The 24,633-nt window shown below is 44.9% G+C and overlaps 1 protein-coding gene across 2 annotated transcripts in view; it reads right to left on the reverse strand.

The window, feature by feature from the left end:
* Nucleotides 1–24,633, reverse strand: part of LOC126281600 (semaphorin-2A-like) — a 944,484-nt gene that overhangs the window by 723,696 nt on the left and 196,155 nt on the right. For both annotated transcript variants that reach the window (XM_049980701.1, XM_049980702.1), the window contains exon 2: nt 10,490–10,527. The gene's annotated coding sequence lies outside the window, so the exon portion shown is untranslated. The remainder of the gene's footprint in view (nt 1–10,489; nt 10,528–24,633) is intronic.

Genomic DNA, 24,633 nt, shown 5'->3' on the forward strand with positions numbered 1-24,633 from the left:
GATGGAAATTTGAAGATGTCAGATTAGGATAGTGAGCTGGGTTATCGACTATACCACAGCCGAATGAATCCAAGAGTTGCCTGGAGGCATTGGCTGTGTGTGAATGTGCAATGTCATGGAGCAGGGACACTCTCTTTGTTAACTCATCCCCTACTTTTGTGCTGAATCATTTTCCGTAGTAGGTTTTTCAAAAGTATCGCGGCACCGTGCCGCAGTAACTGTTTCCCCTTGGAGAAAAAATTGAATTCAGAGCGAAATAACGACTCTGAATTTTTCGCTCATGGTGGTGAGGGATGGCGTCAAGGCATTGATTGTCCCTTCGTTTGAGGGATCTAGTGGGACACCCACGCTTCGGTGCCGGTGACAGTAGAATAGGGGTGTACAGATTTGCTAGTACCACGAGCCGCAAACACCTCACTCTGACTGTTAAGGGTCGCAAGAATAAAAAAAACAATTACATAATTATCTCTCATTGTTTGTTTTACATTTAACAAATATAGATACGACGATGTTTTTTTCATATTATCTAAGTTCTACAAGCGCCCCCCCCCCTCCTTCTCTTTTCTGGAAATGAATGAAGGATCAGAAGGAAAGAAAATACACAAGAACGAAACGTGAGGGGCAGTCCAACATCAGATCACTGGCGGGTCGCGTGCGACCATAGTGTCGCATTCTGTGCTCCCCTGCAGCAGAGTCAAGTTGCTCACCTTCCAGTATGAAACACTCAAGAAATTCCGGTGAATATGATACTGTTGATGCTTTTTGCTGTTTCGAAACTGTCTTGGTACCCAATTCGCACGTAGTTTTCGAATACCAGTAATGATTTCATGGAGAAGAGATCGACTGATTTCTGGAAACGTTGCGTCCATCTCGGTCAAAAGTCGATCGAGTACCGCCGAGAACCATTTACTCGCTTCTGGTGACCATGTCGTCACTATTCCGTAAGGTACAGCTTCTAGAAACCTGTCACGGCACATTTCGCTTTCGCAAAAAGAAACCGAAATACACTTCTCACCTCGAAGCCGGAAGGATTCATAATGGAGACACTCATTTCGACGATGTACTATAACAGGAGTTCTCAGCAGAGTGAAAAAAACGATAGCGCGTTCTGCTGTCAATACACCGTCCTAGAACGCAGTGCTACCAACTTTAAAAAATTCCTTTGAGCGACAGGAGTTCAGAACCTTTATTTTCTGGACAAGCCTCGTATCAATTCCTGTAATCTGTTCATGGACTGTGTAGCCAGTTTCTGCCCATGCCATGGAGGACAATGGTATGTATTCCGTATGCCAATTCTTGTGACTTGAGATGTTGGAGACTACGGCCGTTCACTACGCCTACAACTGTCTTTACGATGTCACATATTGTATGGCTGCCAGTTTCGGCTCTTCAATGCGCCATTTTCAGGCCTTAGTTGACGCAGAAGGATGGTGTTAACCCCTACAGCATCAATTAAGGCCTGAAGATGGAGCACTGAAGCGCCGAAACTGGCACCCCACACAATAAATGACGTCATAAGGACGGCTGTGGCGTTTCATTTTCTTACAGTGATGTCCAGGTTTCGAGTGGGTGTGTTTCTGGATGAGGTATCGAATATATTGCTTCCCTCTACTTATACCTCCCGAGGAGATCACGAATGTAAAATTAGAGAGATTCGAGCGCGCGCGGAGGCTTTCCGGCAGTCGTTCTTCCCGCAAACCATACGCTACTGGAACAGGAAAGGGACGTAATGACATGGCACGTAAAGTGCCCTCCGCCACACACCGTTGGGTGGCTTGCGCAATATAAATGGAGATGGAAATGTATTCGGTCTACAACGCCGGGTCAGCTCTTCCACTTCCTTGTCGGGCCTCGCTCCACTGCAGTCCCCGGCCGCCTCATTTCCCGAGTTCGTCCCCGGCGAAGCGAAGCGTCCTGTTGCTGCGACGCCACCACCCAACCAGCCAGCAGGTGCGCACCTCCCAGAAGTCGCGTAACGCGAGGCGGGCGTCGCCGCCACATCCGGTACCGGGAAACCGCCTCGTGTCTGCCGCCGTTCTACGAACACTGGGCGCTGCACACTCAAAAAAGGAATAGCGCAGACGACTCGGCTCTGTCGTTCCGCGAAAATTTATAAAAGTTATATTTGATCTCACTACGGTTGCGAACCCTCGAACAAGCAAGCTACTGCTACATCTATATTTATTATACTGATTGGAAAAGAAAATTGAAACACCAGGAAGGAGTTGTGTGACATAAACGAGAGTCGGTAGACGTGTTTCTACATCTGAAAAATGATACTTATTCACGTCAGTCACATCAGAGTGGCGGTAGTAGAACCACTATGAAGTTTGTTTTAAATACACGTCGTAAACATTCTGAGAGTTAATTAGCTTTTGCTATTAGGGACAATGAGCTGATGTTAGTCAACTGTGCCTTTCAAAAGCGCCGTTATCAACTTCTCATTGAATTTGAAGGAGGTCGTGTGATAGAGCTACTAGAAGCTTCATGTACCTTTGCAGAACCTTGATGTTCTGCGATTTTGCCGAGACTGGTCAGGAATGTAGACTTGCAAGAAGACCTGTCTCCAGACGGCCACGTGGCACTACCGACAGGGAAAAACATCGTGTTCGGTGTATGGTTCTAGAGCATCTTACTACACTACTGGCCTTTAAAAGTGCTACACCACGAAGATGACGTACTACAGACGCGAAATTTAACCAACAGGACGAAGATGCTGTGATATGCAAATGATTAGCTTTTCAGAGCATTAACACAAGGTTGGCGCCGGTGGCGACACCTACAACGTGCTGACATTTCCAAACGATTTCTCATACACAAACAGCAGTTGACCGGTGTTGCTTGGTAAAACGTTGTTGTGACGACTCGTGTAAGGAGGAGAAATGAGTACCATCACGTTTCCTACATTGCTAAAGGTCGGATTGTAGCCAACCGCGATTGCGGTTTATCGTATCGCGACATTTCTGCTCGCGTTGGTCGAGAGCTAGTGACTGTTAGCAGAATATGGAATCGGAGGGTTCAGAAGGGTAATGCGGAACACCGTGCTGGATCCCAACGGCCTCGTATCACTAGCAGTCCAGATGACAGGTATCTTATCCGCATTGCTGTAACGGATCGTGCAGCCACGTCTCGATCCCTGAGTCAACAGATCGGGACGTTTGCAAGACAACAGCCATCTGCACGAACAATTCGACGATGTTTGAAGCATCATGGACTATCAGCTCGGAGGCCATGGCTGCGGTTACCCTTCACGGTGCATCACAGACAGGAGCGCCTGCGATGGTGTACTCAACGACGAACCTGGGTGCACAAATGGCAAACGCACATTGGAAGCGTGTATTCATCATCGCCATACTCGCTTATCACTCGGCGTGATGGTATGGGGTGTCATGGTAACACGTAACGGTCACCTCTTGTTCGCATCCCTACGAAACCCTACATATCAGCAGGATAACGCACGACCGCATGTTGCAAGCCCTGTACGGGCCTTTCTGAATACAGAAAATGTTCGACTGCTGTCCTGGCCAGCACACTTTCCAGATCTCTCACCAATTGAAAACGTCTAGTTAATGGTGGCCGACCAACTGGCTCGTCACAATACGCCAGTCACTACTCTTGATGAACTGTGGTATCGTGTTAAAGCTGCATGGGGAGTTGTACTTGTACACGCCACCCAATTTCTGTTTGACTCAAAGCCCAGGCCTATCAAGGCCGTTATTACGGCCAGAGGTGGTTGTTCTGGGTACTGATTTCTCAGGATCGATGAACCCCAATTGCGTGAAAATGTAATCTTATGTCAGTTCTAGTTAATATATTTGTTCAATGAATACCTGTTTATGATTTGCTATTCTTCTTGGTGTAGCAATTTTAATGGCCAGTAGTGTATATCCGCAACAGCAATTTGAACAGCAGTTGGTACTACAGTGACATAACGAACTGTTACAAATCGGTTAGTTCAAAGACAGCTCCGAGTCAGACACTCTATAGCGTGTATTCCACTAACCCCAAACCATTTGCGATTTCAGTGGTATCAAAAATGGTTCAAATCGCTCTGAGCACTATGGGACTCAACGTCTGAGGTCATCAGTCTCCTAGAACGTAGAACTACTTAAACCTAATTAACCTAAGGACATCACACACATCCATGCCTGAGGCAGGATTTGAACCTGCGATAGTAGCAGTCGCGCGGTTCCGGAATGAAGCGCCTAGAACCGCTTGGCTCTTGCGGCGGGCTCAGTGGTATCAATCAATAGCTCGTTGGAGAGCATGGTGGAGGGGCTGCTGTGTTTTGTGTTGAAATATGGTTCTGCTTCGGTGCCAGTGACCTCTGGGTCTTGGGTAGGAGGAGGCAGTTGAGGACCTGCAACCAACCCGTCTGTGTGTTAGACCCACTGCGCCTACACCTGGAGTTATGGTCTAGGGTGTGATTCCGTATGACAGCAAGAGCACTCTCGTGGTTATCCCACGTTATTGATTGTACGTCAATCTGTTATGCTGCCATTGATGAACAGTATTCGAGGACGAGGTTTCCAACAGGACAACGCTCGCTCACGTAACGCTGTTGTAAGCCAACACGCTTTACAATGTGTCGACATGTTGCCTTGGCTGCTCAATCAACAGATCTGTTTCATATCGACCACACATGTAATCTCATCGGATGACAACTCCATCGCCATGCAAAACCTGCATTAATTGTCCCTGTATTGACCGACCACGCATGGAACTCCATCCCACAATCTCACATCCGGTAACTGTGCACGCTTGCATGCAACATTCTGGCCGTTACACTGGTTAGTAGTGTACCGGAATTTCGCATTTGCAATGCCTTCTCTCGCGCTTACATTAATGTGTGATCTTGCAATGTTAATCACTTAAATATGTTATCTAGATAAATGTACTCCTGAAATTTCATTACTCTACATTAATTATCTTATACTGCTACATTTTTTTTTCCGTCGGTGTATATCACGAAGTCCACGCGGATAAAAGAAATGAGACCCGTATCAGGAGGTAACTTGTCCACATGTGCGACCACCATTTCCGGATGTAAATATTTAGTAAACCACTTTTATCCTTTCGATGCGCTGCGGTTTTGATGACAGGATTGCTCCTAGCCTCAATTTTGATCCGCAGAAGTCGAACCTCGTATTTTATATCCGACTGATAAAGAACGTGGATACTGGTCTGGCACATAATAATAAAACCTCTGGTTTCCAGACAGAAGACCGCTTTAATAAGGATTCCCACTCTAGTTTACTCTACGCGAATCTCTTTATCTCTACCTAACTGAGGTAACTTACATCTGGTCGGCCGGGGTGGCCGAGCCGTTCTAGGCGCTTCAGTCTGGAACCGAGCGATCGCTACGGTTGCAGGTTCGAATCCTGCCTCAGACATGAACGTATGCGATGTCTTTAGGTTAGTCAGGTTTAAGTAGTTCTAAGTTCTAGGGGACTGATGACCTCAGCTGTTAAGTCCCACAGTGCTCAGAGCCATTTGAACCATTTAATCTACATCTGTTTGAACTTCCCTACTGTATCGGACAGGGTTGTAGCCTCTCCCCGATGTTATTCAATCCGTATATTGAGCAAGTAGTAAAGGAAACAAAAGAAAAATTCGGAGTAGGTATTAAAATCCATGGAGAAGAAATAAAAGCTTTGACGTTCGCCGATGACATAGTAATTCTGTCAGAGACAGCAAAGGACTTGGAACAGCAGTTGAATGGAATGGACAGTGTCTTGAAAGGAGGATATAAGATGAACATCAACAAAAGCAAAACGAGGATAATGGAATGTAGTCGAATTAAGTCGGGTGATGCTGAGGGAAATAGATTAGGAAATGAGACACTTAAAGTAGTAAAGGAGTTTTGCTATTTGGGGAGCAAAATAACTGATGATGGTGGAAGTAGAGAGGATATCAAATGTAGACTGGCAATGGCAAGCAAAGCGTTCCTGAAGAAGAGAAATTTGTTAACATCGAGTATAGATTTAAGTGTCAAGAAGTCATTTATGAAAGTATTTGTATGAAGTGTAGCCGTGTATGGAAGTGAAACGTGGACGATAAATAGTTTGGACAAGAAGAGAATAGAAGCTTTCGAAATGTGGTGTTACAGAACAATGCTGAAGATCAGATGGGTAGATCACATAACTAATGAGGAAGTATTGAATAGGATTGGGGAGAAGAGAAGTTTGTGGCACAACTTGACCAGAAGAAGGGATCGGTTGGTAGGACATGTTCTGAGGTATCAAGGGATCACCAATTTAGCATTGGAGGGCAGTGTGGAGGGTAAAAATCATAGAGGGAGACCAAGAGATGAATACACTAAGCAGATTCAGAAGGATGTAGGTTGCAGTAGGTACTGGGAGATGAAGAAGCTTGCACAGGATAGAGTAGCATGGAGAGCTGCATCAAATCAGTCTCAGGACTGAAGACCACAATAACAACAACAACTGTATCGGACTTTTGCCTCCCTCCACCATTCTTATCCTTCACGCTTCCCTCCATTACGAAATTGATGATTCCTTGACGCTCACGATGTTTGTATCGTTCGATACCTTCTCTTTGTCTGAAACGCTATACAAGGCAGTTACGGTCCTACTATTGTTGTGCGGGAATGAAAAACTAGGCTGACAGAGAGAAACAAATTGTGGCAACCGAAGTGAAGTTCCTACTATGGATAGTGATTTCCTCACTGTTCGTACACAAAGGTAGTTGTGACACGCAAGAACTTGTTCATTCGGGAACAATTATTCAAATAAATGAAATAAAAAGGCCATAACTTTTGAACGGTTTGCGTAGGACGTTCAAACTTCACGGTTGGCAGCGGATCATGGTGGCAATTAGTATGGTTAGGTTCAGCGATGAAGCCCACTTTCATTTGGATGGGTTTGCCAATAAAATTGGAACATTTGTGAGACTGAGAATCGCAATCGAGAAGTCTTTTCACCGTCAACGGGTGGCTGTGTGATGTGCAGTGTCCAGTCACGGAATAATCGGTGCGATATTTCTTCATGGCACGGTGACTACCGAACGGCACGTGCAGATTTTGGACGATGATTTAATCCCCATGGAAATGGAAATGCAGTGTGGCTAGGGTAGACCGTTCGCCTGATGCAAGTCTTTCGAGTTGTCGCCACTTCGGTGACTGTCGTGTCTATGGGGATCAAATGATGATGAGAAGCACAACACAAGACCCAGTCCCTGAGCGGAGTAAATCTCCGACCCAGACGGGAATCGAACCCGGGCCGTTACGCATGACATGCCGTCGCGCTGACCACTCAGCTACAAGGGACGGACATTTCATCCCTATTATCCAAAGTGGCGCTGATTTCGACAAGATGTGGTTAACACAAGACGGAACTCGACCCCATCGAAGCAGGAGAGTATCTGACGTTCTGCAGGAACACTTTGGGGACCGCATTCTGGCTCTGTCGTACCAAGAGACTACTGGCATGGGCATCGATTCGCCGCCATATTCTCCGGATCTGAACCTTCAAACTTCTTTTTGTGAATCTATATTAAAGATAAGGTGTACAACAATAACCCAACCCCTGAGTCATTGCTGAACTGAAAACAGTCATTCAGGAGGTCATCGACAGCATCGATGTTCCGACACTTTAGCTGGTCACGCAGAATTTCACTACTGGTCTGCTGCAGATGACCGTCAATGATGGCAGGCTTATCGAACAAGTCATACCTAAACCCGAATATCTGTAGTGACGTTTACATGTTAATAAAATGTGTGCACGCCGTAGTTTGTAATTAATTTACGAAAAGTTCAATAATGTAGTTGTCATGTTAGTTTCAGAGAACAGCTGCGAACCCACTTCTTAGAACAATAAAGTTTATTGCACTCATGCGCTCACGTAAATTATTTAACAACGTCAATCAGCGACCAGAGAATTCATGTGAGCACTTGACTGCAATAAATTTTATTGTTACCGCACGAGAACAGCTGAAAGTTTGGAGCACAACACGCAGGAAGAACCGGTTGCAGCAAATGCCTGAAACTAGACAAGCCAAAACATCTTAATCAACCCCAATACGTCGACACGGACAAGCGCACCCAAGAAAAATATACGGCACGAGCCATAAAGAGCCGAACCTAAAGTCGAAAGTTCTGATGCATTTTCTGATAGTATTCGAAAAGTACCACACTTCAACTGATACTGTCTGATAATTGCTGATGTGTAACATTAATGTAATGGTCTTATTACACTTCCCTTCCACACACTAGTAATTACTTAAATTTCTGCTGATAATTCTCAGTCCAGGGTAACTTTGTAAGTAGGCTTTTTAGGTTTTTATGTTGGTAACGCCAAGTAGTACTCTGTATGAAAATCGCTGACAGCGCTGTGTGCAGTCTGTGGCTGGTTGGACTCATTGTTGGAATATTCGCTTGTGTAGTGTTTGGCAGTTGGATGTGAACAGCGCGTAGCGTTGTGCAGTTGGAGGTGAGCCGCCAGTAGTGGTGTAGAGAGAGATGACAGAGTTTTGAACGGACGATCTGGACGTGAGTCCGTCAGAAAAAGGAAATTTGTTTAATTGGATGTCACAAAATTATATATATATATATATATATATATATATATATATATATATATATATATATATATATATATATGACTTTCGAACGCTATGAAGGTAAACACATTGTTTGCTCTCTATCAAAATCTTTCATTTGCTAAGTATGCCTATCAGTAGTTAGTGCCTTTCGTAGTTAGAATCTTTCATTTAGCTGACAGTTTTGGCGCTCGCTGTATTGCAGTAGTTCGAGTAACGAAGATTTTTGTGAGATAAGTGATTCATGAAAGATATAGGTTATTGTTAGTCAGGCCATTCTTTTGTAGGGATTATTGAAAGTCAGATTGCGTTGCGCTAAAAATATTGTGTGTCAGTTTAGTGATGATCAGAATAAGTAAAGAGAGAAATGTCTGACTACGTTCAGTTTTGCTCGCTGTTTGAAAATCAAATAACGTAGAAGTTTACCAGTCATTCATAATTTTTCAAAGGGGACGTTTCAACTTGCTGCACTGGGCTGCTAATTTACTGCATAAAATTTACGTAAAAATAACGAAAGTGCTTACCTAGTTGGAAAATCTACCACGGGAGTTTCCAATGCTGGCCGGCGTGAGAGAAGAAACATAAAGGGCAAAAATAATCGAACTACATGAAATAAAATCGTCACAAGTTGTGAACTGTTTGTGTTAGGACGTTCAAACTCCACGGTTGTCTACGGAGCATGGTAGGAATTAGTACCGTTTGGTTTAGCGAAGAAGCCCACTTTCATTTGGATGGTTCGTCAACAAGCAAAATTGGCGCAATTGGGGGACTGGGAATCCGCATTTCGCAATCGCGAATTCTCTTCACCGTCAACGGGTGGCTGTGTGGTGTGCAATGTCCACTCAGGGAATAATCGGAACGATATTATATGATGGCACGGAGACTACCGAACGGTACGTGAAGTTTTTGGGGGAAAATTTCACCCCATTTCTAGTGATCCTCATTTCGACAAGATGTGTTCCATGCAAGACGGAACTCGACCCCATCGGAGCAGGAGAGTGATGTTGTGAAGGAGCACTTTGCGGTACCCAGAGGCCTCTGGTGTGGTCGTCCATTGGCCGCCATATTCTCCGGATCTGAAAACATATCACTTGTTCTCGTGAGGCTGCATTAAAGATAAGGTGTACAGCAATAACCCCAAAACCACGCTGAACTGAAAACAATCATTCAGGAGGTTATCGACAGCATTCATGTTCCGACACTTCAGCGTGTCATGCAGAACTTCGTTATTGTTCGGCGCCATATTATAGCCAATAATGGCAGGCATATCGAACATGTCACAACCCAAATCCGAATATCTGTAGTGACGTATACGTGTTGAATAAAGTGTGTGCATGCTGTAGTTTGTAAGTAATTTACTTTTTTTCATATAGTTAAAAATTGTCACCCTGTATTTCTGTTTTCAGGAAACACGTTCTGTTGCATATTAAAAAAATTAACATTTACGTTTGTTCCCAAATCGTACAATGATGAAAGGCTGAAACAATGACTGTATATCTGCATGATCTCTAGTCTACTTTTATCATCACGTGTCCTAATCTGTAAGAAACTTTTCGCCTAGTCGTTTGCAACTCGCGAAGGAGACCTGTGACCCTACTGAAAACCGAGAACACTTCTTTTATCGCTGTTGAATGGGTCGCTTGAAATGAACAAGTCACTTGGTGTTGAAGAGATAATATTTGTCGCGTTTCAGGCGTAGCTCATTCTTCAGAACTTCATGGAAAATCGTGACGCTATACTTTGCATAAAGACACTCTGTATCACATTTTGAAGATGGGCAAATATAATTTGTGAAACAACAAGTAATCTCTTCATTTGAAGCGACCCATTCAACAGTGGTGTGTAAAGTGCTCTCGGGAATGCGAAGTATCTACGAACTCTATGCTTCTACGTTCATATTCAACTTCGCATGAAAAGAACTCATACTTACGCCGGCTGGGTGAGATGTAATTAACGTCGTACGGTGATCTGTAAAGAAGGAAAAAGAATGTTAAACTCAATGTTACCCCAAAGCGCTCTAATACAGTTAATATTTAAAGCATCGTTACAATACATTATGCTTCTTAATCAGTGTGAATGTAGAATTAATCACTGCCCAGCAGAGGACACATGAAAATTTAAAACAGAGCACACTAGGTCAGTAAGGCACAAAATTAACAAAAATAAAGAGACTGGTGTGATGTTCGGAACAGTTTCCTTTTCTGTCAATAATCACTAAAACTTATACACCCGAGAGTAAACACAATTTCTATGCGGTATCCGTATTTGCAGGAGTGCTCGTCCAGCGAACTAGGAGGGAGAGCTTCGTGGAGTTCGCAAAGGAGGGAAGATGTACTGGCCAAAGTGATGTGAGGATGGGTCGTGTGTCGTAGCTGCGTAGCTTAGCTGTTAAGAATAAGGTTTCGGTTTCGAGTGCCGGTCCGATACACGGTTTTATTATTTCAAGAAGTTTCAGCTAGGAATTCGTTTGGAGTTTAATGTACGATTCAGTGCGGCGACAGTCCGCAGCTCGTCGTCGCGCGGTAGCGTTCTCGCTTCCCGTGCCCGGGTTCTCGGGTTCGATTCCCGGCGGGGTTAGGTCTTTTCTCTGCCTCGTGATGACTGGGTGTTGCGTGATGTCTTTAGGTTAGTTAGGTTTAAGTAGTTCTAAGTTCTAGGGGACTGATGACCATAGATGTTAAGTTCCATAGTGCTCAGAGCCATTTGAACCATTTTTTTTAGTGCGGCGACAAAAAATACTGTTATTCATGGCAGCAGTGCTAAATCGTTTGGTACATAAATTGACTTGTTGTGGCTTCACTCAACGAAGAAGAGGCTTTACGTTGCTACCTATACCCGAGTTTTGAACTGAACCACTTCGTACAGCTTTAAGTACAGGACCATAGAGTGCCGTATTAGTTCTGTGCGGTAACGAGGGAGTTAAGTTAAAAGAACAGGTTAATGTTTTATGAACTGTAATTTATTAGGTATCTGTGATATAAGAAAATTACTGCATGTGTGAAACGATGGTCCGATGTAAGCGACGGCGTTATGGCCCTAATCAGATCAGATTACATAAATGTATAAATAAACCAATCAATAAATTTTTATATCTGGATACGACCGCGATTGATTAACCTTCGAAACGATCCCGTGACGAAACGCACGCCTCTTCGTTGTAGCTTCTTCTCTCTTCTATCAATCCAACCTGGTGAGGTTTTCAGACTGGTGAACAATACCAAAGAATCGGTCGAATGAATGTTTTGTAAGTCACTTCTTCCTTTGTTTGCTCGAGATTCTCCCAATGGATTTCAGTTTGGCATATCCTTTTCCTGCTACTTGTTTTACACGGTTGTTCCACTTAAGATTGCTCCAGATGGTTACTTCTAGATATTTTACCGTAGCTACAGCTCCCAGTGATTTTTCGCCAGTAGCATAATCGCACATACTGGATCTCTTCGCCTATGTGTGCTCATTACGTTGAATTTTTTTTTACGCTGAAGGTCAACTGCTATTCCCTGTATCAATCGTCGATGCTCTGCACGTTTTCCTGCATTATTCTACAATCTTATGACGTTGCAATTTTCCTGTAGAAAACAGCATCGCCCGCGAATAAACGCACTCCCAAAGTGATCTACTAGATCATTACTATAAATTTTACGTGGCAAAGGGTTCATAACAGTTCCTTGGGTACTCCCGAAATTACTTGTCCTATCTGCAGTGAAGTATTGTGTTTAGTCGCAAATTTAGTGCAATAGCCGGTACGCTCGTACTTTATTCACCAAACGACAGTATGTAACTGAATCGAATGCCATCAGGAACGCACGGTACCAGGCATCAGCGTAAGAGCCCTTTCTACGGCGTTTGTGATCTCACAGCTGAGTTTTCCTATGTCTCTATTTGGTGTGCGCGCGCGCGCGCGCGTGTGTGTGTGTGTGTGTGTGTGTGTGTGTGTGTGTGTGTGTGTGTGTGTGTTCCACATCTTTTGCTAAGCCACTACTTCGATTTCAACCAACTTGGTACCCAGAATACTTATTCTCTGGAAAGACGTACTGTGGGGCAGGGAGTGAAAACCACCTAGCTCCCGTTAGGGTGGCGGTGACATAGTAGTTGGACAGAGAGAAGGGTACGGTGGACAGATACATTGGGGAAGAAGAGATGTGCAGAGAGAGGAGAACAGGAGATTGACAGAGAGGGGGTAGAACCAGACGGTCAGATAGAAATGGGAGAGGAGGAGATGTACATAGAGAGGGGAGGAAGAGATCCCCAGGGATAGGGGGAGGAGGAGATGGGCAGAGGAGACGGACAGAGAGGGGGCAGAGGTGATGTGCAGAGAGAGAAGAGGAGAAGGTGCACATGGAAATGTCGAGGAGGTAATGGACTGAGAGAGAGAGAGGGGAGAAGGACGGAAAGAGGAGGGAGGAGGTGATGGTCAGATAGAAATGGGGAAGGTAGAGATGTGAAAAAGAGGGGAGGAGAAGATGGAGAGGGCGGACAAAGACAGAGTGGATTAGCAGGAGATGTACAGAGATTGGGGAGGAGTAGATGGAAAGAGGGAGGCAATGGATAGAGAGGGGGAAGAGGTGATGTACAGAGAGAGGAGAGCAGGACATGCACCTAGAAATGTGGAGGAGATGGACTGAGGGAGAGGTGGGAGAAGGACTGAGAGAGGAGGGACGAGGGGATGGTCAGATAGATATGGAGGAGGAGATGTACAAAGAGAGGTGAGATGGAGGGTAGAGAAGGACAGATACAGTGGTGTAGGAGGAGGTGTTCAGGAAGAGGGGAGGAGTAGATCGACAGAGGGAAGCAGACGCGATGGACAGAGAAGGGGAAGAGATGATGTATAGAGAGAGAGGAGGAGGAGATACATAAAGAAAGGTGGAGGAGGAGACGGATCAAGAGAGAGAGAGAGAGAGAGAGAGAGAGAGAGAGAGAGAGAGAGAGAGAGAGAGATGGGAGGGGGAAAAGAGGGACAGAGAGGAGGGGAGAGGAGAGAAACAGAGAGGTGGGGAGAGGAGATGGACAGAGAGTTGGGTGGGAGATGTGAGCAATATACTGACATACGCGTGCGTTAGCGAAGCTGCGGCTAAGAGGCTAGTAGTCCTACGATTATGCAAGTGAATGTGAAGACCATTCATGAAACCATGAATTACCTCAACGAACTTTCCACCAGTTTAGCACAAAGATTTGAGTCTGGCTGTTTGATAAGCTCGAAATCGGTTATCTGAACGCGTAATTGTAATGGTGTCTGAAAACAGAATAGCTTCGTAACAAAACGACCTAGCAGTTGGGAGAGCTGTGCTGATGTGCAGTAGGTCACCCACAGACCGGTAGCTGCGGCTGCAAAATCGAACCGCAGGGGACCCACAAGAGAATCGCCTCCGTCAGTAATGAGCAATTTCGAGCAATATCGAGCGGGACCGGCCGCAGCACTTCATTCTGCACATCCGTTCGCAACAGATGAGTCACCGTCCGGCCTCTCTCTGCCAGAGCGTCGTGCGTGTGGCCGTGCGTACACGTGCGTGAGGACGCCTGCCCGCCGGCTAGAGCGGCTGTGTCAGTGTGCGTGCGCTCCGGCTCTGACGCTGGCAGCGCAATCTGGCCCCCTTCCGGCTACCGCTGCAGCGGCAAACAAATGAGCGATGCACAGTGGTCGCGGTACAGTCGCCGCTCACATCGTGTGCTGCAGTAACACAGCGCGTCCGCCACAGCTTCCGTCGCACGCGCTATCCCTGCAGCTGTACCAACACTATAGTCCGATTTAAAGTAGTTGCGTCTGACGTTTAGTGTCCAATGTTGGGACGTACTGCCTGCAGGAAGCCACCACAGCACTCCACTCTCTACGGCGATAGAAAATCGCTTTGAAGTCTCTATCTGCTAGAAAATCAACGTAAAAAAATCTGTAATTCACGCACCGTGAATTTCTCCATAGCGTATCTAAGCACGTAAAAACTCTGTTCTTAATTTTAGTTATGGGAAGAGTTATCTTATACAGGGTGGTCTATTGATAGTGACCGGGGAAAAATATCTCAAGAAATAAGCACCAAACGAAAAAACTACAAAGAACGAAACTCGTCAAGCTTGAAGGGGGAAACCGCTAGATGGAGCTGCCACAAGTCAAACAGATATCAACTGCCTTTTTTTTATATAGGGACCCCCATTTCTTATTACATATTCGTGTAGCATGTAAAGAAATATGAATGTTTTAGTTGGACCACTTTTTTCGCTTTTTCATAGACGGCGCTGTAATAGTCACAAACGTATAAGTACGTGGTATCACATAACATTCCGTCAGTGCGGACTGTATTTGTTTGTGATACGTTACCCGTGTTGAAATGGACCTTTTACCAATTGCGGAAAACGTCGATATCTTGTTGATGTATGGCTATTGTGATCAAAATGCCCAACGGGCGTGTGCTATGTATGCTGCTCTGTATCCTGGACGACATCATCCAAGTGTCCAGACCGTTCGCCGGATAATTACGTTATTTAAGGATACAGGAAGTGTTTAGCCACATGTGAAACGTCAACCACGACTTGCAACAAATGATGATGCCCAAGTAGGTGTTTTAGCTTCTGTCGCGGCTAATCCGAACATCTGTAGCAGACAAACTGCGCGAGAATCGGGAATCTCAAAAACGTCGGTGTTGAGAATGCTACATCAACATCGACTGCACCCGTACCATATTTCTATGCAGCCAGGAATTGCATGGCGACGACTTTGAACGTCGTGTGCAGTTCTGCCACTGGGCACAAGAGAAATTACGGGCCGATGACAAATTTTTTGCACGCGTTCTATTTAGCGGCGAAGCGTCATTCTCCAACAGCGGTAACGTAAACCGGCATACTATGCACTATTGGGCAACGGAAGATCCTCGATGGCTGCGATAAGTGGAACATCAGCGACCTTGGCGGGTTAATGTACGGTGCGGCATTATGAGAGGAAGGATAATTGGCCCCCATTTTATCGATTGCAAGGTAAACGGTGCCATGTATGCTGATTTCCTACGTAATGTTCTACCGATGTTACTACAAGATGTTTCACTGCATGACAGAATGGCGATGTATTCCCAACATGATGGATGTCCGGCACATAGGTCGCGTGTGGTTGAAGCTGTATTGAATAGCATATTTGATGACAAGTGGATTGGTCGTCGAAGCACCATACCATGGCCCATACGTTCAGCAGATCTGACGTCCCTGGATTTCTTTCTGTGGTGAAAGTTGAAGGATATTTGCTATCGTGATCCAGAGGCAACGCCTGACAACATGCGTCAGCGCAATGGCAATGCATGTGCGAACATTACGGAAGGCGAACTACTCGCTGTTGAGATGAATGTCGTTACACGTATTGGCAAATGCATTGAGGTTGACGGACATCATTCTGAGCATTTATTGCATTAATGTGGTATTTACAGGTAATCACGCTGTAACAGAATGCGTTGTCAGAAATGATCAGTTCACAAAGGTACATGTATCACATTGGAACAACCGAAATAAAATGTCCAAACGTACCTACGTTCTGTATTTTAATTTGAAAAACCTACCGGTTACCAACTGTTCGTTTAAAAATGTGAGCCATATGTTTGTGACTATTACAGCGCCAACTATCACAAAGCGAAAAAAGTGGTCCGACTAAAACATACATATTTCTTTACGTAGTAAACGAATATTTAATAAAAAAATGGGGGTTGCTGTTTTAAAAAACGCAGTTGAAACCCGTTTGACCTATGGCAGCGCCATCTAGCGGGCCAACCATAGCGCAATCTGTTTTCCCCTTTCAAGCTAGACGAGTTTCGTTCTCTGTAGTTTTTTCGTTTGACGCTTGAGTTATGGGGCCCGGTCACGATCAATGGACCACCCTGTATGTGGAGGGTCTTAGGAGTGTAAGTGCAGATATTTCTGTTGATGACTGAGTACAGTGCGCTAAACGTACAACAGTATTTACTTTATTTGCTTACCAATAATTATAGCAACTGGCGACGGAGGCGTGGACGCAAAACGGATTATGTTTACTGACAGGCATAGTTACTACCACGCAGAAGATATCTGGTAGTAAATTATGTGGTGCGTTTGCGGGGAGACTGTTATATACAGAGAGAAAACAACTATCACGTTGAAGTGGATAGATATTAAAGTACCAATTGTCACAGTATCTGTACCTACACCCCTAACAAAACGTACATATGGAGGTGAAAGTTGTCTGTACAAGAAACAGCATCAGACCTATCACGTTATATCTCAATGAAAAACATTTTTTTTTCCTTTATTGCCAAAGTAGCTCTCTCGACAACAGATCTTTTAAAAACTGCTTTTGACATGTCTAATCATCGGAAGAAATGACTAGTTGATGGGATACGCCGTGACGAATCAGAGAATCGTCAGTGTGGTACTGGAGCGAAGTTCGGAGGCTGAAAATTGCAGAGGGAGACCAAGGGACGAAGGCAGTAAGCAGACTCAGACAGACTGCGATAGAAACGAACAAGCATGTTACGTTGTCACGAAATTTGATATCTCGAAGAAGTATGTCAGCGTGTTCCGCGAATGAAATGTGTCAACAGGGCGGAAAAATGTCGAAATAGAAAGCAACACTGCAACGTTGCGTACACACCGCTGGTGAAACATCCAGATTCCATGCAAACAGACAAACAAGTCCGGTAGGTAGCCGTTACACAGTTTTAAAAAGTACTGATACATACGATAAACTTCCGTATAAATATTCGTACCTGATTACACAAAACAGAATTTTTGTGTTAATGGAGAAATCGGCAACTCAACACGGTGTTTCTTACACATGCGAAACCAAGGGGAAAGTCAGGGGCTCATAAAAACTATCCGTAAGATGGTTTATACTTTTGTAAGTAGGCTGTTTAGGTTTTTATGTGGGTAACGCTACGTAGCATTCTGTATGAAAATCACTGGCTGTGCTGTGTTCAGTCTGTGGCTGGTTTGCATTGTTAGAATACTCGCGATTGTAGTGCTGGGCAGTTGGTGGTGAACTGCCAGCAGTAGTGGTTGTGGGGAAAGAGTTGATAGAATTTTGAGAGCGGACAATCTAGACGTGTGTTCATCAGAAAGGGTAAATTTGTAATATTGGATATCATGAACTGATATATGTATGATGACTTTTGAACATTATTAAGGTAAATATATTGTTTATTCTCTATCAAAATCATTCATTTGCTGGCTATGCCTATCAGTAGTTAGTACCTTCCGTAGTTAGAATCTTTTATTTACGAGGGTCGGTCAAAAAGTAATGCCTCCCATTTTTTTTCTACTTAAAAAATTAAGTTAAGTGAAAAATTTGAATTTGGTGCCATTCCTCAAACCTTCTTCTGCAATTCACTGCAGTAGTAACTTTCTGTGTCAACAGGTGGCAGCACAGCAGAAGTTTGTAAGATGGCCGACATCGATGTTCGTTTGAGACAGCGTCGTGTGATTGAATTCTTGAATGCAGAAGGTGAAACGCCCATACGCATTCATGAAAGACTGAAGAAGGTGTATGGTGTTGTGACAGTGGATGTCAGCACTGTTAGACGATGGGTTCGTCGTTGTAAGGAAGCTGAAGGGCAAACACCGTTGACTGACGAAAAGCGGAGCGGCAGGCCGGTGAGTGCAGTGACTCCACACAACATTCAGCAAGTTGATGACATCATTCGTGGTGACCGTCGGGTGACAGCAGATGAAGTGTGTCGCATTATTTCTCTTAGTAAAGGCAGTGTGATCAATGCAAGACCACACACCAGTCGTCACACCTCTGACGAGATTGTCAAAATTGGATGGAAAGTTTTGCCTCATCCCCCATATAGCCCTGACCTGGCACCATCAGACTTCCATCTGTTCGGGCCACTAAAAGAAGCTCATCGTGGGATTCATTTTGAAGATGAGGAGGCCGTCAAAACATCCGTGCGTCAATGTCTTAGGAAGCAGAGCTGTGATTTTTACCGTGCTGGGATACATGCCCTTGTTCAAAGATGGACCAAAACTGTAGAGATGGGCGGAGATTACATTGAAAAATGACAAAATGATCCGCAATGTTGTGGTTTTCAACCTATGTAATTGCATTTAAATTTCCTGACAATTAAACGTAGAAAAAAAAATAGGAGGCATTACTTTTTGACTGACCCTCGTAGATGGCAGTATTGGCGCTCGCTGTATTGCAGTAGTTCGAGTAACGAAGATTTTTGTGAGGTAAGTGATTAGTGAAAGGTATAGGTTAGTTAGGGCCATTCTTTTGTAGCGATTATTGAAAGTCAGATTGCGTTGCGCTAAAAATATTGTGTGTCAGTTTAGTGATGATCAGAATAAGTAAAGAGAGAAATGTCTGAGCACGTTCAGTTTTGCTCAGCTGTTTGAATATCAAATAACGTAAGAGGTTTACCATCACAGTAATTTATAATTTTCCAAAGGGGACGTTTCATTTTCACATACGCCAGTTCCCACATTTTAACTAATTTATCGAGAATAAAGCAGTATTAATACTAAGGATCTCGAAAGTGGTTAGGAGCTGTAATTTTTAGCTATTTCCCTGGTAGCTGCAGGGACTGGGCAAAAATATGGAAACACTGCAAGAAAGTCATGCTGGAACATAAAGGCAGATGCTAGACAAGCCTGCAGGTTTCGCCGTTATGTTTGATTACGAATGGCACCTGTGCAATGTTCTCATTAAGTCGCAAGTGTCAGTCGTGATAGGAAAGAGCTCCGTGTAACTGTTAGCGCATTAAGACGAACGTGGCCAGATTGTTGGTGCTACTGTGGTGGGTGTTTTCATAACCAAGCGAGCTGAAGAGGCACCATATCGAAGACTTACAGCGGCTACAGGAGAAGGGGGAAAACTTCAGAGCACTGAAAACAATAGCACACACTCAACATTTGCAGACCACCTGGTAGCACACAACCACCTCCCAACAAACATTGAAACTGACCTTCAGACCCTAAAAACTAGCAGCAGCCTATACCAAAAATTAACTATAGAAGAAAACTACCACATCCAAAAATCAGTAGCCCAAGGAAAGAAAGTACTCAATGAATACACATTACTGTGCAACAAAACCCTGTTCGCCACAATACAAGAACTATACAAGTAACACACACACACACACACACACACACACACACACACACACACACACAAGTGCGCGTGCGCACGCACACACACACACACACACACACACACAAACAAATCCTCTCTCTGTCTTTTCTTTTCTTTTCTTTCTTTCTTTCTTTCAGTCTCTCTCTCGTTGTGCCCCAGTACTCATCACACACACGCAAACCCACGCAAACCACACACCACTAACACCGAATACAATTCAAACTCCCGCGCCTCACCCAGCAGAACACGCTACGAAATAAATGAACGCCACACAGCCACAACAACACGTAATGGTAGCGAAAACTCCGCCTATGTTTTGAGTAATCTGAAAAATTGCATTGCCACGCGAACACAGGCAAGGAAGTAAGCCTATATACTTCGCCAACAACACAGGAAAACGTACCACAACTTCAAAATTGGAAGTTACAGAAGGAAAACGTGATGCAGTCTTATTTCCATTTGTAAATGCATAACAAACAGAAAATCTGCTGTTTGCAGATGACAAGATGTATATTGTGAGCAATGTAGGGTATGTTATTTATGGTAACACCCACTTTTCGCCAATTAAGTTATAAATGAAACTTTTACATAATGTTGTAAACGACGCAAATATTAATATGTAAGCAACAAATTTACAGTTAAAAATAAAATAGAACCCACTGACGATAGCACAAAAGTGCTGAAACATGTATGGGTGAAACAAAAGAAAAAAGGTGTCTTGCATAAGGCGGAACTTCTCATCCCATTTTCTTAGCAAGCACAGAGACAACAAGAAGAACTGCACCACAAGATGATTATTCATCCGCTAAATTACACCACAGACAATGTTTGTGTTGAGTGATCGTGACAGGTGGTCACTGAAGGGGATTGAAATAAAAATAAGAAGACGGTAGCTGCAAAAGTCACTGAAGAACTGAACGTGGCACTGGCCAACACTGTCAGCACCAAAACAACACGAAGGGAGTTCCATAAACTGGGAATTGCAGGGCCAGCTGGAATTATCAACGCACTCATCAGTAATGCCAATTTCCGTAACAGGAAAACCTGGTGCTGAAGCCATAATACCTGGATCTTGGAGCAATGGACGACAGTCATTTGGCTGGGTGGATCTTGTTTCGTAGTGTTTCAAACTTCCTGTCGACTTGACGTCCCAAGAGTGAAACATGGCGTGGGCAAAGTGATAATTTGGCCAATCATGTGGTGGTATTCCGTGGGTCTGCTACTCTGAAATGTAGAATTACTGGCAAGCATTACGTGACCACTGTGGCTGATCAGGTCCATCCCATCGTGCAGTGTTTGTTCCCGGATGGTGAAGCTTTGTCCCACGACCACGGGACCTCTGTTCACACAGTTCGCATCGTACATGGCTGGTTTTGTGAGTAGAAGGATGAATTGTCGCTTATTCCTGGCCACCACGGCCACCAGATCTCAATACTGTTTAACCATTGTGGTCTACTGTAGAGAGAGGGGTGCGTGATCACTATCCATCATCGTTACGCAAACTTGTCGCTATTTTATAGGAAGAATAGTATAAGATATACAGGACCTGTATTTATCCATTCCGGGGTCAATGGAAGCTTTTTAGAGTTCGAACAGGTTTCCTACACTATATTAGGCACGAGCATGTGTTGTGGTTTCTGTGTTTCCTTACTTTGTCCACCCCCTATATCACCAGCCGCAGTAGCATCTTACATTGCCGCTCCTCCGAATACTGCAGCGGTTTCAGATTTAACCCACGACGACGACTGGTGGATAATCCGAACATCAGGCACGATACGTCGCCCTCACTCCTTCCCTTGAAACACGGATTGCGATAAGTAAAGAATTATAGCACTCCGGGATTCGAAGCGCTCTTTCAGGGTCTAGCACCCTCACGCGTTAGCAACCTCGACCTCGGCGAGCAATGACAAATAGATTTTACACGCAACCGATCTCAGTCTATCAACGGCAGATACGATTTACAGCAATACGGAGCAATAACTAAAAAATAATGATACGCAGAGACTTTGGAAAGTAACACGCGACGCGACTGCTGCAGAGGAGAGTACGTGTACTGTATTTCTTGCAGACACAGTTCTGTGGGAGCACGAATAACTGGTGCATCTCTTAGTACTAATGAAATAGGGCGGTGAATGGCAGGATACTACGCAGCCCAAATACATGAAATAGTACGATTATCGTGGGGGAAACATCTATATTGCGCACGGATTCAAAGTGAAATTATGGCGGTATAAAGACGAAAGGAAACGTCGCACTCAGCCGTAGTTAAGTGCTGCCAACAATTTGACTAAGCCCGGACAGACATGGGTGATGAAAATGTGCGTTTGGCGTGATACGAAATGGAAGGAGCATGTGAAAGCTGCGATAGGGAAGGCGAATGGTCGTCCGGTTTATTGGGAGAATTTTAAGAAAGAGTGGTTCACCTGTAAAGACGTATTCTTGAGTACAGCTCGAGAGCTTGGGGTCCACACGAGGCCGGATTGAAGAAAGACATTGGAGAAATTAAATGCAGGCTGTTAGATTTGTTACCAGTTGGTTCGAACAAAATGTGAGTGTTACGGAGATGCTCCAGGAACTCAAATGGGAGTCCCTGGAAGAAAGACGACGTCCTTTTCGAGAGACACTATTCAGAAAATTTAGGGAACCAGCAATCGAAGCTGACTGCCACACGATTTACTTCCGCCAACATACGTTACACGAAAGAACCATGAAGATAAGATCCGAGAAATTAGGGCTCGTACAGAGGCATATAGACAGGCGTTTTTCCCTCGCTCTCTTTGCGAGTGGAACTGGAAAGAAAATGACTAGTAGTGGTACAAGGTACCCACCGCCAAGCACCATGCAATGGCTTGCGGAGTGTCTGTGCAGATGTAGATGTAGATTCTGAGCTGGACAATGCCCATGCAATCGAGGAACAGATTCGCAGTAATCCCAGATTAACTGTCGCGGTCATAGCTCAGCAGATGTGCATCTCAATAGGCAGGAGGCCCGGATGGAGGGTTATGGCGGCGGCGGAGGGGGGGGGGGGGGGGGGGGGGGGGGACGTGGTACCTGCCGGGCGGCAATTTCAGTGGGTGCCAAATTCTTATTCATGAAGAAACAAACCTTGTTTCACAAAGCGCGTAACATGCAGCACCCTTTAGCTTGTTGATTACTCATATGATTTTGAAAGCGTCCCTGATGGTTTTTGAACATTTTCGAACACGTTCTAAGTTGATTTCCGGAAGAATAATAAGCTTATTTTTGAATGCGTGCACAGTGTACGTGATGTCTCTGCCAAGGAAACCCTGTCGCATCTGGAAATAAAAAAAACTATCCCGCAGGCGAAAGGGGACCGGACTATACGAGCTGAGCGGAAGAAACACGAATGCGTGAATGCCAATCGCTGTTTGCTTATGTGATTGACTGGGTCTGCGAATGATCAGCGTTGTTATAATTATTAGCGAAATCCATAGATTCAGACTATCAGAGTGGAAATAAACAACTAACAGGTGTAAAAGGTAAGAAAGATTACGTATTATTCTTCTCGATGTATCCAAGAAAATGAAATTTGACAGAATGTTTGCTACAGCGCTACACTACTAAGGCCCGTTGTACAATCGCTGATTAGCAGCCGCGTAAGTTCTATTCTCGGAATAGAGGGGAAAACGCGTTCTACGAACACGTAATAACGCCGGTTAGGAGAATAAACGCGGGATAGCTAAACAGGCGATTCTGGTAGAGTTAGTAAAGTTACTCGGCAACAAGTTTTGACATGGCACGAATAGTTACAGAATTATGGCTAAGATCGTTTGTTAGAATGAAAAAGGAGAAGAAATGGGGCCATGACAGAGATTATGTGGAAGAATATGGCGATTCCAAATACATATAAAAGTTATGTAGTACTACTTTTCGATGTCATGCTTGAGGAACTGGAGTGTATGAATGAAATGTGAAACTATTTCCTAACATAAAAGTTTTTCTTGTAGTAGGCCTAATAGGTATTTGATATCGACACTTCGTGAATTACACTCCTGGAAATTGAAATAAGAACACCGTGAATTCATTGTCCCAGGAAGGGGAAACTTTATTGACACATTCCTGGGGTCAGATACATCACATGATCACACTGACAGAACCACAGGCACATAGACACAGGCAACAGAGCATGCACAATGTCGGCACTAGTACAGTGTATATCCACCTTTCGCAGCAATGCAGGCTGCTATTCTCCCATGGAGACGATCGTAGAGATGCTGGATGTAGTCCTGTGGAACGGCTTGCCATGCCATTTCCACCTGGCCCCTCAGTTGGACCAGCGTTCGTGCTGGACGTGCAGACCGCGTGAGACGACGCTTCATCCAGTCCCAAACATGCTCAATGGGGGACAGATCCGGAGATCTTGCTGGCCAGGGTAATTGACTTACACCTTCTAGAGCACGTTGGGTGGCACGGGATACATGCGGACGTGCATTGTCCTGTTGGAACAGCAAGTTCCCTTGCCGGTCTAGGAATGGTAGAACGATGGGTTCGATGACGGTTTGGATGCACCGTGCACTATTCAGTGTCCCTCGACGATCACCAGAGGTGTACGGCCAGTGTAGGAGATCGCTCCCCACACCATGATGCCGGGTGTTGGCCCTGTGTGCCTTGGTGGTATGCAGTCCTGATTGTGACGCTCACCTGCACGGCGCCAAACACGCATACGACCATCATTGGCACCAAGGCAGAAGCGACTCTCATCGCTGAAGACGACACGTCTCCATTCGTCCCTCCATTCACGCCTGTCGCGACACCATTGGAGGCGGGCTGCACGATGTTGGGTCGTGAGCGGAAGACGTCCTAACGGTGTGCGGGACCGTAGCCCATCTTCATGGAGACGGTTGCGAATGGTCCTCGCCGATACCCCAGGAGCAACAGTGTCCCTAATTTGCTGGGAAGTGGCGGTGCGGTCCCCTACGGCACTGCGTAGGATCCTACGGTCTTGGCGTGCATCCGTGCGTCGCTGCGGTCCGATCCCA

The sequence above is a fragment of the Schistocerca gregaria genome, chromosome 7, assembly GCF_023897955.1.
Source record: "Schistocerca gregaria isolate iqSchGreg1 chromosome 7, iqSchGreg1.2, whole genome shotgun sequence".
Lineage (NCBI taxonomy): Eukaryota > Metazoa > Arthropoda > Insecta > Orthoptera > Acrididae > Schistocerca > Schistocerca gregaria.